The 12,611-nt window shown below is 38.8% G+C and overlaps 2 non-coding genes across 2 annotated transcripts; both read right to left on the reverse strand.

The window, feature by feature from the left end:
• Positions 1-10,270: 10,270 nt before the first annotated feature.
• trnae-uuc (transfer RNA glutamic acid (anticodon UUC)) lies at positions 10,271-10,342 on the reverse strand. Its single transcript has one exon. It is a non-coding gene; the product is annotated as a tRNA-Glu (tRNA).
• A 328-nt stretch (positions 10,343-10,670) lies between these two features.
• trnar-acg (transfer RNA arginine (anticodon ACG)) lies at positions 10,671-10,743 on the reverse strand. The gene has a single exon. It is a non-coding gene; the product is annotated as a tRNA-Arg (tRNA).
• Positions 10,744-12,611: the final 1,868 nt, after the last annotated feature.

Raw genomic sequence — 12,611 nt, forward strand, 5'->3', positions numbered from 1 at the left:
TTCCCCTGAATGGGAGGCTGTAACATTTACTGTGTGAGTTTTAATGATTTATTGCTAATGTGTCTTGCAGGAGAGTGAGGAGAGCCTTAGCCAAGAGGAGATGGAGGTGCCCTTTACTTGGTACGCTTCTCTTCACAGTTTAATGGTATAAAGGAGTAATGTATGTTTAATACACTAAGCATGTAAATCTTTTGTTTCTTAGGGACCATCTTACAGAGAGAGGGGTAACTGATATCGGCCTGAAGCTGCATGCTCTCTGTGAGGCGTTCGCTGTGAGTAAAACCTTTGTTTAGCTGCTGTTTTTGCTCAGGGGAAGTTCACTCTGCTTTAACTTATATTATGTGCTGTCTTATATTCAGATTCATCTTACCTGCATCCACAATCAGAACTTCTTGTTCGTTATGGGGAAGAAGATTGTGATGCGTCTGGCAGCAGTTAACAACCAGGTGACTTCAGAATGATGATAGACTGTTTCCTTGTGCAAAATACTTTCAGTTACTGGGCTTGAAAATGATGTAGTTGTCAAACAAATGTGGTAATGAGTAATTAAGGAATAATAATTAAAATAACAAGCATCAAAAGCTAATTTTATAACAATCACAGCCTGCTAAAAAAAGGACATTCTTAGGATAAATATTAAAATAAAATGTACATAATGAAGAGGGCTCTGGGATATGCAGTAGTTGGACATTTGGCCCATGTCATACATCATCTGTGTATCTTTAGTAAAGTACTGGACATGCTGAGGCTTACATACTGCTTCATTTTAGGGTTTAAAATGAGTTTCCACGTTAAAAAAACTGAAGCCAAAGTGATTATTTTGTTTGTTTGCTTTAACAGGATGCAGGTCGTGTACAGCTGGACTACGAGGCTCTGATTCGTTTCCTGAAGACTCCTTCTTATCAGGACTGGATTGCAGCAGAGCTCTCCGGGTCCTATGTAAGCTTATAAATGCTTGTGTAACATGACAAATGTTTAAATCTACAAGATTTTGATGTGATAGAAAACAGGACTCCATTATGTAAAGCTAATTTCTTCTTGTAACTTTTCTCTTCTGTGCAGGTCTACCACTACAACTTCGTGGACATCTTTTTCGAGCTGCTTCTATTCGGCTATTTTACAAACAGCTCAATACCTGAGACAGTAAGAGTCTTATCAGGAGATTTAAAAGCCATGCTTGAATGTAGTTTCAGAACATGGTTTATTTTATCTCATTTTATTTTTCCATGTTGTTAACCCTGATATGACATGATATTAATGGAGCTTGTCGTCTTTCTTTCCTAAAGCTTAAGGGAGGATTCTTGGAGCGCCTGTTTGCGCTCATCAGCATGTGGGAGGTAGACGTGTGGAAGCCTGCAGCAAGGACCTACTTTAAAGTGCTTATTGTAAGTGTCTAATATCTTCTGATGCTGTGATCCACAAATTCTCAGTATTGTATCCTAAACTCAGTGACACTATGTTGGATTGTGACAGTGATGATGTAATTTGTCTATAGGATCAGCTTACAGATCTCGCTGAAGTGCTGTTTACTCAGCCCCCGGAGTTCTACCAAGACCCAGCAGCCTTAGCCAGCAAACTGAGACCTTTCCTCAGACAGCGTGTCCAGAAGATGATGGACATTTTGTGGAAACTTATCATCCCTTATCAATGTATCCCTCTATCCTTGTCTATATAGATAACTGCTAATAGTAATTAGTATAAATAGTAGCTGCAAATAATATTGTTGTAAATAAACTTATAGTTGTATAGTGTTTATATAGTTTACTTTAATAAATGTTTTCATTTGCTCCTATTACCGTCTCATTCTGATTATTTGTAGTATGTCTATATAATTTTCCTTTAAAAAGCAACACAACACTTAATGAACTTTTCACTCATATACAAATCCTTTTTAAGGAACTTCAGAAACTTTGGTTTACTAAAATGTGAAAAATGACAAATAACATCCAACAAAATTCAGATATTTATAGTCAGATATTTATAGTCTTATAGTCTCTTGGAAAGTTTGTTTCCAAAATGTAGAAAAATCTGTAACATTTGGGGAATTGCACATTTACATTTAAGCATCCAGAGCACTGTTGTGTATAAAAAGTCTGAAATCTTGAGGTAAAAATCTGAAAATCTAAATTGTAGAGGACTAAAAATGTGGATTTACAGTTTACACCAAATCACACCACTGTAGCACATCATTTATAATGCAGTTACTCTGAACTCTCAAGGTTACTCTTTAAGAAGAAATAGTTTATAATATCAGTAGTCTTTAAGGTGTTTTCCAAAATAAATAAATAAATAAAAGTCCTGTTCATGAAAATGAAGGTTGGTTAGATGTTTAAAATGGAAAGGAATGCTTATTGTCTTTCAGTCATTCCAAAACACTGTTAGTGAAACACTAGAGTGATTTAATTTGTGTGTTTTTAGTACTTTCTAGTTTCTTAACAAAAGTACATTAAAGTACAGTAAAAAAATACATAAAAATACAGTAAATAAAAAATAAATAAATAAAATTGAAGTCTGTTTCTTTCTCCAGTTTGGGCTTCAAGCAGTTTTATTATTTAGAAGGGGATGCTCATGATTTATAGCCATGTCCACAATTTTCTCCATATCATGCATTTATTGCTAGTCCCCCTTTTTTTCTTAAGGTTTCAGATCAAGTGACTGACTTTTTCTCACAAGAATTTCCCAGTTTTTAGTTTTGAAGTTTTTAGTTTGGAGGCATTTTTCCTGAACTTTAGTTGATGTTTCTATACTCCTCACAATTCATTTTGCTTCTGCAATCAGCAGATCCATCATCAGGCTCATGTTTTACAGATATGATAGCATGCTTAGATCTTGCGCAGTTTCTTTCCTCCTCCACATTTTGATCCTGTTTTTGTGGGTAACTATTATTTTACATTTTGCAGTATTTTACATTTTGCATCTGAGAATGTGGACTTAAACTTTTTGTTTGTGTAGAAATGTAAAACTGTGGAATACAGAGGCAATTAAAGCACACATTATAGAGTTCACTGTGCCTTAACCCATAAGAACCCAGACCCCTTTCTCCTTCAGGGAAAATGATGGGGGACATAACACAGACTAAATAGATGCCAAATAACACATTTCTCAACTTTTTTTTTTTTTTCTTCAAAATACCACCCCCTACTGTCAGGGATCTGTGATGTTACATATATGTCACAATGGGCGTTAAGCAGCCGGACCCATTTCTCATGAAACCCCATGAAATTTGTTTATGCGGCAATAACCTAGGCCAAATGGAAACATTTGAAGCAATTTCTTTCCTCAGTGAAACTAAGACGCACATCACATTTCTCACAGAGGGTGGTGGTTGCATTGATTTTGCAGAATTTGCAACGACCACACTTCACAGGCCAGTGTGCAACCTGGTCCACATGAACATCATCTGGAACTCCAACATGAACTTTCTTGGGAGGTGGTGGTGGAGTTGTGGTGTTGAGTGATAGGCGGCCCCTTTGGGAATGCAGGAGTCAGTAGCCTGCTGGGAATGCAGGCACTAGCCTTATTGGCTAGTTGCAACCTCAGCCTGGAAGCTCCTTTGTTTCAGTGGCTTGTGGACACCAAGTAGTTTACAGTCACGGCGGGAGATCAGCCATGCATTGACATAGGCAAGCATTATGGTTTGCCAGAACAGGTAGAGGTCCCACCTCCGTGACCTCATGTGGTACTTGTACCTTGTGACGCATGCATCTTAGAGATCAACAAATGTTGTTGTGGGAGCACAAAATCACATGACCTATCACATGACCCACCAGGATGTTCAGTAGGTGTTATTTTAGGACTTCATGAGTTAAAATCAAGGATAAAACTATAAAAGGAACTTCCCAGGACATTTAAAGGGCTTGTGACACCTTTGTCACCGTGGGTTGTAAAGGGGAACATTCTGGATTATGGCATGAGATATACCAGACTGACCACTTTACAAAAATAAATCACATGCACAGAAATGGCACAGGATGGTTTTGTTGGTGTAATTAGTGCCAGATATAAAGAGTTAAACAGCATTAAAACAAGATGCAATGGTACATGAACCTGAATGATCTTATAAATCAGCTTTCATCCTCTGGAAAAAAATCATATCAATCTCTACATATCTGTTCACTCTTAAACTCTTCCAGTAATCAGTTCTGCTGTTTGTAACACCTCAGATTATGGACAGACTGAGATGGACAGACAGATACCATAAGCACAGACACAGCTCACACAGCTTATTTTATATGTCATCATTTGCTCTTAAAAGACTTGTCTCATTTGTTTTAAACTGGATTTGAGTGGGCTTGCTGTTTTTATTTTTTTGCCATAAATATGAAATGACATGATTAGAAATATTACCTTTGTGTGCTATTTAAATAAAACTGCAATTTAAACAATTTAATCCAAGCTGCTGCTGCTGGACCCTTGTGCAAAGCCCTTTACCCCTTAACTGCTCAGCTGTGGAAATGTGAGTTGCTCTGGATAAGAGAGTCTGATAAATCTTGTAAATGTAGATGGTACTGTTTGTTTGTACGCTGATAAAAATATCCAGCCTGATCTAATTTAAACAATGAAGGTAACTTTTTGCATCAGATTATTATGTAGTTTAAGATTAGTCTTTGTATTTATTACTTTTCTCTATGCAAGAAATACTTTTTGCTAGTAAAGTCTACTTAATTTAAGCATTTCCTTAGTCATTGTTTTGTGTTTTCTCTACTAAACTTTGCGAGTCCCTTCTACAGAGGGACCATTGAGAGCGTCCTGAGCAGCTGCATCACTGCCTGGTTTGGGAACTGCACCATCTCGGACCTCAAGACCCTTCAGCGGATAGTGAGGACAGCTGAGAAGATCATCGGAGTCTCTTTCCCCTCTATCACAGACATTTACTCCACACGCTGCATCTGCAAAGCTAACAGCATTGTGGATGATCCCACACACTCCTCACACACACTCTTCACCCTTCTGCCATCCGGAAAGAGGTACCGAAGCATTCGGACCCGCACAACCAGACTGTTGAACAGTTTCTTCCCTCAGGCAATCAGGTATCTCAACAGAGAACTCAGCTGAACTGGACAATGATTAAATGTCAACAGTCATTAATTAATGACTGCAATAACTGCATCACTGTATACACTGTTCTTTCATTGTCTAAAATTGTCTTGGTCTTTGCACAAAGTCAGACTATATGTTGTTTGTCTTGTCTTGTCTGGTCTTCCTGTGCACTTCTGTTGTATGTCTTAAAGATTGCACCTTAAGTATAGTTTAAGTATAGTTTAATTTTTTTAGTTTAACTTTAATTTTTAAATTATAGTTTAATTTTTTATCTCTATGTTTAGTACTATGTTTGTCTGCATCACTGTACTTTGTCTGTGTTATGTGTAGCACCTCTGGTCTAGGAGGAACGTTGTTTCACTTCACTGTGTACTGCATCTGCTATATATGGTTGAAGTGACAATAAACCTTCTTTGACTTTGACTTGAAATGGATTTTTAATTGAAATATACACACCTGATCCTGGTAGTCAGCAGCAGGTAGAGCAATGATAGTTGGAAATCAAGAAGGGCAGTGGTCTTTGAGGACCAGGATTGAGAACCCCCTGTCTCAGCACCTGGACCTTAATTTATAGCTAAAACCAACATTATAAAATAGAGCACAACCTGAGAAAGTGCAGTATAAAACCAACAACTGCCAAGAGCTAGCTCATTATAATCGTCTACCATCAATGGCATCTGTATAGCTTTTAGACATGCAAGATCACCTTGAGATCACATTTCTTGGAGGATATTTTTGGTCCACTTCCTCATGCTGGCAGTTGGACCTTACTTCTCATTGCACAACAAAATATTGCAAATACCAACATTACACATAAACACATCATGAACCACGTCTAACGTCCATGTTTCTAGCAAATTCGAGAAAGGAAAGCAGGTCAGAAAGGTCAGTCGGGACTAATCGTATTTTCAGCAATCCTTACACATAGACTAAAATGAAGAATGGATTGTCTCGATTGTTGTTAAAAAATGATTAAAAGCACATCAGACAGACACACTGCTCCACTGAATGACATTTATTTATTGAAAAATGCTCATAATTGCTATAACTTTCTATAGCGCTCTTTTGCGCTTGCTTACTTCAGTTATGGTGATTCTGAGTATATAGGGCAATGTTTTTTTAAAAAATTGCTCCACCAAACATTTTGGGATTAGGAAACACATTACCCGTGTGGCTGTTATGTTTATATTGATTTTTGGACAACAATGGAGGTCTAAGGCACAGACAACTAAGCTAATACAGGCTGCAGACTCTCAGATATTCCTTGTGAGTAGAGGCCATTTATTGTTGGTGTTATGCCGGGTTCACACTGCACGATTTTCACAGTCATCGGATCACTGTTGCTTTCACACTGCACAACTATCAAGTGTAGCATTCAATCTGATTCAATCAAAATGTCAGAGTTCTCGTGTGAGACTGGAAATGGAACCCCTATGGAGTCAATTCAATGCCACATATATTCACAAAAGAATTCATGTGTTGCAAAAGAAAATAAAGTTTTGCAAATGCAAAAATGAAATTTGCGAGAAAATGATAAGTTTTGGAAAACAAAAAATAAAGAGTTGCAAAATATAAATGACTTAAATGTATTTGCGACGCTGCTTTTATTTTGCGTTTCAGTGAAATGTAAGTTTGCGCTTCACTTTTCTTTGTGTTTGACTTTCTGGCACTGTTTTGATGTGGGGGTGGAGTCAAGGTATTGGGGTGTGGTAAGCAGGCCTGGGCAGGCCTCCTTCGAAGCTACGTCATCAGCTGAAGACTCAAATCACAAAAGATGAAGTTAACAGAACAGAGGTCTACGTTTGGATTTATTGTTTCCATTTATATCACTTACGTTAAAATGAGTATTGTTTGGTTAATGTCCACAGATTTTATTTACCACCGCGGTGAAGTTAGTTTGATACTCAGACATTAGACAGACATTCGGAAGCTGTATTTTAGGGACCGTCGACAAATTTCTGTACGACTGAATCTCCAAAATGTTGACAAGACTAAGTTTTATATAACATCTGAACTTTTATAAGATGAAAGTAAGGTTAATAAAATAACTTAGAGAACAAAATTTTCAGTTTTACTCAAATTAGGGTGATGCAAAAATGAGTACACCCCACTGAAAGTCTCTGGAGCAAAGCTAAATTTTAGACTACAAATGTCTAATATTTTTTGTTATATTTTTGTATATTTTTTGTTATATTTTTGTACCCTTAAATTGGGGTATTTTAGTATTTCTTGTTATATTCCTTCTTATTTTATTTATTACCTGTGCTTGTAGATACTGCTGGTGCCAGATTCCACAGCATACTTCAGAGCTCTTGTAGACTCCAAGCTTTGAAAGGTCTGAGCTGTTTTTGTATCGATAGGGCCTTACACAGTATTAGGCAAGTGGTTTTAATGTTATGGCTGATCGGTGTACATCATATCATCTGAGACAGTTATTTGTCATCATGCCCAAACTTAGCAATACATTAAACACCACAAATTGGATGGCAAAATAGACACATCCAATATGCGACCCTATGTCAATGCTTGTATGCGTTATTCTAAGATGCCGTCCCTTATGCAGAATAACGTGTGAGGTCCTTTGTGACTTCTCATTTGCTTTGGGTACGATCAGTCTTGAAGTGAGTTGGCACCATTCTCCAGTCCCTCATCTGGCCAAAAGTGTTACCTTTTGTTAAGGGAATGCAGCTGATGTCTTGCCCAAACTGGAGTATAAGAAAATAAATATAAAGTATATTAGAGCTTCCAGATACAGTGAAATAGCAATAAGTACACAAAGATTCTGCAAAAAATGTGAAAATTTACAATCTATATAATGTTTAATTTATATCTTATATCTATTATATCTTGTGTTTAATACTCAAAATGTGAATAACCTGCAGGATGCTGCGCTACTCCCAAAAGATGACTGGAAATTGTGGATAGTAAAATAATAAAATTCATATGATATAACAGAACCGTCTATAAACATGGGACCAGATTAGACAATGCTGACTAGCAGTTTTTAAAAAACACACCTTTCCAGCATTACTTTCAGAAATGGCTGCCAGAATCTGTTGTCTGGGCCCGTCTGTTTTAATCCCCAGCTCCTGCAGATCTCCATCAGTCAGAGTCAAAAAGGCCTCCATGTCTACCTGTAAATAAAACAATACAGGTAATTTACAGAGAGGAAAAATGCAAGCATGCAATTGTAGTGTTTGGAAATAGGAATTTGGTTGAAGAGAAAATCAAACTATTAACTATTGTGTTAAATCCATTATTTAAATAACATGTAAGTACAAGAAAACGTTGCAGACTTTAGAGATGGCCATGTCTATACCTCCTGTTCTTCAAAGATGGGCTGGTACTTCTCCAGGGCAAGTTTTCTTTGTATACCTGACAGCTCATCTGTGAAAAAGGAATAAAAGTAAAGATCATTGACACTGTAGGTTTGGAAACAATTTAATCCACTTCTCACTTATGATTTATGCACAATTTACTGAGTACAGCTCTAAGTCTCCTTTGACAAGACTCTACAGGCTACAGGTGTAACTGCCATCTTCATGTTGCTTCACTGAAGTCCTATGTGGTCTGGGATTTGGTTGGGCCATTTAAGGACATTTAGAAAGTTGTTCCAAAGCCACTCCAGGGTTGTCTTGGATATATTCATGTTGTCGTTCTGAAAGGTTAAACCTTGTCTTAAAATCTGAGGCTGTGTCCACTGTGGAGCAAGTTTTCTTTAAGAACCTCTCTGTATTTCGGCTGCATTCACCCTTCCCTTAATTCTGACCCGTCTTTCCCCTCCTGCCACTGAGAAGTACTCCTGCCAACACCATGCTTCACAATAACAGTGGTATGGCCCAAATATTGAGCAGTGCTTATATTCAGCAGCAGTTTTCATTTAGCTATTCCAACATAAAGCTCTTACTGATGGAGAACTTCTGAGATGGCTGTACTTCCAGCAAGTTCTCCCTTTTCTGCAGAGGACTTCTAAAGCTATGGTTTATACCTTTACCCTGCTCTATGTCTTGACACAATTTGCTCAGGGTGGTCTATGTATTTTGTAGATAGATGTGTTCATTTCTGAATACCGTGTCTACGTTCATGGTCCACAACCATGTTGACTTTTGTATGTTAGAGACTGGTAAACTGCAATAGTGTGAATGAGAGAACATTCCTACACACCATAAAGTCTGATCATCTTTATTTGCACTGACCTTCATCAGTGATGCTGCCACTGCTGGAGCCACCACTACTTTTAGAACATGGTTGGGAAGAAGCAGAAGACAGGGTTTCACCAATTAGAGGCTTAGGAGTTGGGGATGGCGATGGAGTCAGGGTAGGGGATGTACTCTTAGATGTGGAGGAATTCCCAGACTGAGGTCTCTTTTTCAGATCAACCTTCTGTGGAGATTGTAGGCTAGTGTTAGGTTAGATTGATGGAAATGAACAATACTCATAAAACACACTGACTTGGTACAGTTAATATATAGTAGTTTCTATCAGAGATACACACTCGCTCACTTATTAAGACTATTTGTACAGTCCCCTCTGAAAATACTCAAATGGTTTTTTATACTTTGAAGACAATTTGGCTTTAAGTTCCAAAAAAGTATATAAGGCTAAAGACCAGAATTCTCACATTTCATTTCCAGATATTTACATCTAGATGTGTAAACAACAACCGTTAAAGTAAAGATAAATAAAAACCTACTAAAATAAAGGTTAAACAAAGTTATTAAAATAAAAAGGTAAATCCCACACTGAAAAAACATAGTCTCTTACCTGACGCAGTAATTCGTTTGTAATCCGCTACTGTGCCACACTGTAATTATGCAAATACATTTGACTTGAATGACACGTCATTAGCGCGCACGATCCATCGATTGCCGTGGGCGGGCCCCATTGTCTGTCCATCTTTTCAGCACAGGGATTGGGGAATAAAGATGTAACGGGCCGATGTGATTGGGCGAGAAAGATTTCCCAGGTGAGCTGTGATTGGCCGGCTGACCCAGACTATCGTTCTTCAAGTAGCACCACTGGCCCATGGGAGCCTACAAATAAATAAGTGATGACAAATCAGTTATGTAACGTTTTGCGCTGTGAATCAAAATGAACACAACACCAACATGCTGCTGGCTGCAATCAGTAATCGTTTTTGGTTTCCGTTGAGGAAGCGTTCCCGGCCGTTATTAACTGAGTGATTTGGTGAACTTCTTGCCAGCTCTGCAAGCAATCCAATAAAGTCATGTTCCCATACCGGGAGTCGAACCCGGGCCACCTGGGTGAAAACCAGGAATCCTGACCGCTAGACCATATGGGAGGGTTCCCCAGGAGCGTTGAGATCGGTGTTTTACTCGACCACCAAGCAGTTTGATTTCCGGCGAGGTATCATCCAGAGCTTTGCATGGGGACCTTGCATTGCAGAGCACAAAATCGGCCAGCGCTGACCGAACATCCAGCTACTCGAGCTGTCACTCCAGTGGAAGATCAGCCGCTAGACAGAGCGTGAGCTGGTGTTCCTGGTGCAGAAAGCCAGCGTACCTCCCAGTACAGGACTCTCCGCATTTCAGGGATTGTGGGAGGTGTTACTCTGCCAGCAATTCGGCAGCTGGAGTTTGGAGCACACCTCTGGGCTCTTAAAAGGTAGCCGAGCCAGCCAGGAGTCGAACCTAGAATCTTCTGATCCGTAGTCAGACACGTTATCCATTGCGCCACTGGCCCATGTGAGTTTTAAGGGGAGCAGGGTCCTACCTGTTTATGCTTTTCAAGTGACAAACAGCCAGCGGTCAAAAGCCATGCCTAGTGTTCAGCGGTGATGTGGAAAAGCTAATACCGTGACCCGGATTCGAACCGGGGTTGCTGCAGCCACAACACAGAGTACTAACCACTATACGATCACAGCACCCCACACACCTGGGCCAGCAGGTAAAAGGAGCTGCTACATGTTGTGATATGCGTTCTGGCGCCCCTCTGGCCTGGTGCAGTGGCTTTTGATTTAGACATGATTGGAATAGTTGTAGTCTTTTTTGACACTATATCGAGAGACGAACAGATTCATACGCAAATGATACCTTCTGTGCTTTTTAAATAAAAAAAAACAAACAAATAAATTAAAAAATCCTGCAACCCGGATACACTACATGATTAGTTCTATTGACACTGGGACTGACACTCACAGACACCGAGAGAGAAAATAAGCCAAAAGAGAGTTCACCTCAGTTCATCAAGAAGCTTAAGAACGATTTAAGTTGAAGAGTTCAGTGGTATTGTAGCTTTGGTTATATACCGTTTTTGCGCAATGAATCGAAATGAACGTAACACCAACACACCGCTGGCTGCAATCAGTGATCGTTTTGGGATTCCGAAAACGCAGCCGCTATACGTAGCGCTATGCTTTCTGGCGGCCCTCTGGCTTTCGATTTAGACATGATCGGAACGGCTGTAGTCTTTGTTAGCGCTATATCCCGAGACGATCTGATTCATGCCCAAATTATGATCACAGCACTCACAGCTGAAACCAGTGTTCTGCATTCTCAGTCACACACTGAGAGCTATAGCAAGGAGATAGAGTAAGCGTTAGACAAATCAAGTTAATCCAGAAATAAAATATCCAAACACTACTCCAATATCGCCTACAAATAAATAAGTGATGACAAATCAGTTAGTGTTTTTCTAACAGTTACCATGGTGTGCTCATGTCAGGCCTTTACACACTCTGGAGTCTCCTGCTGGGCTGGCTACAAGACATGTACTTTAAGAACCAATCAACACATAGAATGTACTCAAAACACTATAGTTGTTAATGTACTGTAGTACATTTAGTAAAGTAGTTAGAATTGTCACATAGGACTGGAAGTAGGTAAAACTGTAGCATTTAGGCTTAGCAACGCTGAGAGAGTTCACCTCGGTTCATCAAGAAGATTAAGTACAATTTAAGTTGAAGAGGTCAATGGTACTGTGACTTTGGTTATGTAACATTTTGCGCAGTGAATCGAAATGAACGCAACACCAACATGCTGCTGGCTGCAATCAGTGATCGTGTTCGGATTCCGTTGAGGAAGCGTTCCCGGCCGTTATTAACTGAGCGATTTGGTGAACTCCTCGCCAGTTCTGCAGGTAATCCAATAAAGTCACGTTTAACGGTAACATTATTAGCTAGATGGCATATTCTTCTGCTATGGAAACAAATTCTCCCTCCATCTTTTGATGACTGGCAGTAAGATGTTATGAGCTTCATTCATTTGGATAAAATTAGGTACACAATAAAGGGCAATACTGGCATATTTTCTGAAACTTGGGGCCATTAATTTTTATTTTTTCTGATTATGTGAATTCTTCTTCTATAGTTGGTCAGTCTAATCATTAGGATGTCCTTATAATTGTGGCTTGATCAAGTATGTGCACTGTGTATACATAATTTATATTAATGTTTTGTTTGCTGATGTAAACGATTGTGATTATATTTAGTTAGTTAGTTAGTTAGTTAGTCTCTAAACTCAAATTCAGTTTCTTCTGTACATATTTGACATACACTATTTTTTGGTTTGTATAACTGTATATATATAATCAGAAAAAGGACATTCTTTAAA

Source organism: Hemibagrus wyckioides, linkage group LG27 (assembly GCF_019097595.1).
Source record: "Hemibagrus wyckioides isolate EC202008001 linkage group LG27, SWU_Hwy_1.0, whole genome shotgun sequence".
Lineage (NCBI taxonomy): Eukaryota > Metazoa > Chordata > Actinopteri > Siluriformes > Bagridae > Hemibagrus > Hemibagrus wyckioides.